The sequence below is a fragment of the Chiloscyllium plagiosum genome, chromosome 1, assembly GCF_004010195.1.
Source record: "Chiloscyllium plagiosum isolate BGI_BamShark_2017 chromosome 1, ASM401019v2, whole genome shotgun sequence".
NCBI lineage: Eukaryota > Metazoa > Chordata > Chondrichthyes > Orectolobiformes > Hemiscylliidae > Chiloscyllium > Chiloscyllium plagiosum.
In genome coordinates, this window is record NC_057710.1 from 94,611,271 (window position 1) to 94,615,483 (window position 4,213).

Below are 4,213 nucleotides of genomic sequence, written 5' to 3' on the forward strand. Positions count from 1 at the left end.
GAAAGGGAAAAAAGGGATCCCTCACTAAGTGGGGTATCATAGCAAGGCCACCCATTGGCATAGCCTCCGATTTTGAAAAATTAATTTTATAGCCTGAGAATGCACTAAATGTATTAATAACTTGGATTAAGCGAGGTACGGACATCAGAGGATTACTGAGGAATAGAAGAACATCATCTGCATAAAGGGTAATTTTATGTTTACCTGTACCAATCCTCGGGGCCGTTATATTAGGATCCGCCGTATAGCTTCTGCTAGTGGTTCAATTATTAGCGTAAATAACAATGGCGAGAGCGGACATCCCTGACGGCAGCCCCTACCCACACTGAAGCTATCCGAACCTAATCCGTTGGTAACCACAACTGCTTTAGGATCACTATACAATGTTGAGACCCATTTGGGACCTTTCCAATGCCAAACCTTTCCAATGTGTAAAACAAATATGACCATTCAACCCTATCAAATGCCTTTTCCGCTTCTAATGAAACTACCACTCCTGGTATCTTTCCCTAATGGCAGGCTTGAATCATATTCAAAACCCTTCTAATATTATTGGATGATCTACGGCCCTTAATAAACCCAGAGTGATCCTCCTTTATGATATGTGGCAGTACCCTTTCTAGTTTCAATGCTAACGTTTTAGAAAGGATTCTAAAATCTACATTTAGTAAGGATATTGGTCTGTATGACGTACAATCTTCTGGATCCTTTCCTTTTTTAAGGATAAGAAAGATAATTGCCTCTTTCAGCAAAGGCGGGAGACAACCCTGACTATATGCATAGTTATACATGTCCATAAGTGGACCAGCCAATATTTCTGTAAATTCTTTATAGACTTCAGCTTGAAAACCATCTGGGCCAGGTGCCTTACCGCTCTGAAGTTGCCTGATTGCGTCAAGTATTTCTTGGACTGTTAGGGGAGCATTTAAGACCGATACCTGTTCCGGAGTTAAGCCCGGAAAGGTCAAATTTTTTAAAAATGATTGCATCCTCCTAGTCCTGTCTTCACAATCCTGCGATTTATATAAATCAGAATAAAATTTTCTAAAGATTACGTTAATCTTTTTATGATCATGAGTCAAAATACCCGTACTTTCCTTGATAGACGTGATAGTTTGAGGGGCCTTTTTTTTCTTTGCAAGAAATGCTAAGTATCTACCCGGTTTGTCGCCAAATCCATATAACCTTTGTTTTGCAAATAATATTACCCTCTTAGCTGTTTGGGTAAGCGTAGTGTTTAGAGCTGTCCTAAGGGCTGTAATCCTTTGCAATTTAATAATAGGTCTATCAGTGTATGCTGTTTCAGCTGCTCTTAAGCGAGCTTCAAGCAGACGCTGTTGTTCTCCCTTTAATTTTTTCTGGGTCGCTGAGTAGGAGATGATCAAACCTCACACGTAAGCTTTGCTGGTCTCCCACATCATTGATGGGTTGCTAGCCGTACCTAAATTAATTTCTAAAAAAGTTTTAAATTCTTGAGAGAAGTACTTTACAAATTTACTATCTTTCATTAGGCAGGGGTCCATACGCCAATGCCGAGGGGATGTCCCATTGTTCCTCGCCTTGGTTTCCATATATACAGCAGCGTGGTCGGAAATTGCTATACTGCCTATTTTACAGGATGATATGGAATTTTTAAAAATTGAGGGGGCAAAAAACATATCAATTCTGGTATGACATTTATGTGGATTGGAGTAAAAAGAAAAATCTCTACCCTGTGGATGAAGACATCTCCATACATCTACTAATCCTAATTCTTTGTTCAGATCCACCAATTGTCTAGATCTGGGAGATACTCCTGCAGTACTCTTAGGAATCCTGTCTATTTCCGGATCCATAATACAATTAAAGTCTCCCCCTATAATTATATGAAGGGCATCAAAAGCCATCAATTTTGAAAAGGCTTCCGTTATAAATTTAAAGGAGAATCCGAGACCCCTCGGGAGGGGAAACCCTATCCAGAACATCCCGAGCATAGAGCATATAAAATTCACAAAAATAAAGGCTCTCTAATACACTCACAACAGTATAATAAAAAACTATTTCTAAATAAAAAAACTATAAAACGTATTTAAATGGAAGTTTTCCCCCTTGTTCCCAGGGGATATCACTTCCTTTCCAAAGGTCCATCGTATCCTCTCCCAACCAGTACCCCACCCTTGACCCAGGCGCTCGTCAATAGGATGAGGAAAATTCAAATATACTACAGAGCTAGAGTTAACAGTGAGCACCCTACCCCCGCCCCGCCCCTCCACTCACACACCAACACCTGGATATATTTGATGATGTTAATACCATGTATAAACATATATAACTATAAAATTACAACCTCAACAAGTAATGATTAAATATAATAATACAAAATAACAAGGGGAAACAACCCCACTCCTAGAGACAGAGGTAAAATAGAATAAGGTAATCACCTCCCCCAACCAACATTAACTAGACCCCCCGGCCTATATACATATAGACTAATTTAAAAAAAACCAAGGGGGGAAGAAAATCGTTAAGTAGAGAACAAATAAATAAATCCCTCTCCCCACCCCCGAAGATAATATTAAACAGTAAGGTAAAAAAAAGAAAAGTGGGGGGTGTAAACCGGAGTGGGGAGAAGGCAAACCAACATTCATTATCTCTTACAATTTATCTAAGAGAGTCCAAAAATTCCTTAGCCTTTTCTGGCGATCCGAAGTTATACAGGAATCCTTCATGGTTAAAGCGTAGCGTCGCTGGGTAGCATAAGGAGTACTGAATATTTAAGTCCCTTAAATGCTCCTTCACCTCATCGAATGCCTTCCTCTTTTGGACCAGAGCCGGGGAAAAGTCCTGGAATAACATGATCTTGGATCCTTTATAGATCATAGCTTGGGAATCTTTTCCAAGATTTCTAGAAGCTTCTAGGAGTATCTGCCTCTCCCTATAGCTCTGCAGCCGGAACAGGACCGGGCGGGGCGCTGGTTCGAGCCGAGCCCACGTATTGCGACCCAGTAAGCCCATTCTACCCTTACCTGGCCTGATCCAGCCTCCAGATTTAAAAGCTGTGTTCGAGAGTCTGGACCTGATCCACGGTCGATTGCGCTGTAGTTTCGGAGGTCGCGGCCTTTAGCTCCGCCCCTCCGCCTCGGCGCTCGATTTCTTTAATGTCTTGGTCGTGCTTTTGCAGCGCTGCCGAGAGTGAGTCCCATCAACTTCGGGATTCATCGATGAAAGCGTCAATCTTCGCATCGAGTTTAGAGATGATTTCCACAAGGCTCGCCACCGTAGGTAAGTCCCCCGAGGCGGTTGTGGACGCCTCTGCTGCAGCTGGAGAGGGTGGGGGAGGGGTTCCTGCTTGCTGAGAGCTGCGGGCTCACTTCCCTTTGGTCATTTTTACTAAAGATTAGATTGTTTAAATTTAATACTAAGCAACTAATTAAATTAAACAGCTATTTTGAATGATTTGGTGAGTGTGGTGGGGGTCGGTGACCCACTTTACCCAAGTCTTGGGAGGAGCACTGTAGACCCAGACTTGCTGGGTCGCCGCCATCTTGGATCCCCCAGCACCACATTCTTGACTCTGATCACCAGCATCTGCAGTCCTCACTTTCTCCCATAAAACATGGGAGCAGAAATTAGGCCATACAGCCTATTGAGTCTGCCTTACCATTCAGTCATGGCTGATATGCTCCTCAACCCCATTTTCCAGCCTTCTCTCCATATGCCTTCAACCCATATCCCTTCAACCAATTAAAAATCTATCTAACTCCTTCTTAAATTTACTCACTGTCCCAGCATCCACCGCAGTTTGGGGTAACAAATTCCACAGACTCACAACTCTTTGGGAGAAGTCATTAATAAGGTAGATCTAAACTCAGGGTGGCACGGTGGCTCACAGCTCCAGGCGTCGGGTTCAATTCCTGCCTCAGCTGACTGTCTGTGTGGAGTTTGCACATTCTCTCTGTGTCTGCATGGGCTCCCTCCAGGTTTCCTGGCACAATCCAAAATGTGCAGGTCAGGTGAATTGCTCATAGTGTTAGGTGCATTAATCAGGGGTAAATATAGGGTAGGAGAATGGGTCTGGGTGGGTTACTCTTTGGAGGGTTGGTGTGGGCTTGTTGGGCCAAATGGCCTTTTTCCATACTGTAGGGAATCTAATTAGAAAAAAAATAAACTCAAGGAAGGGATTCCACACAATTCAATTTAAACAATTTAATTTAAATGTTTAATATTGTTACTT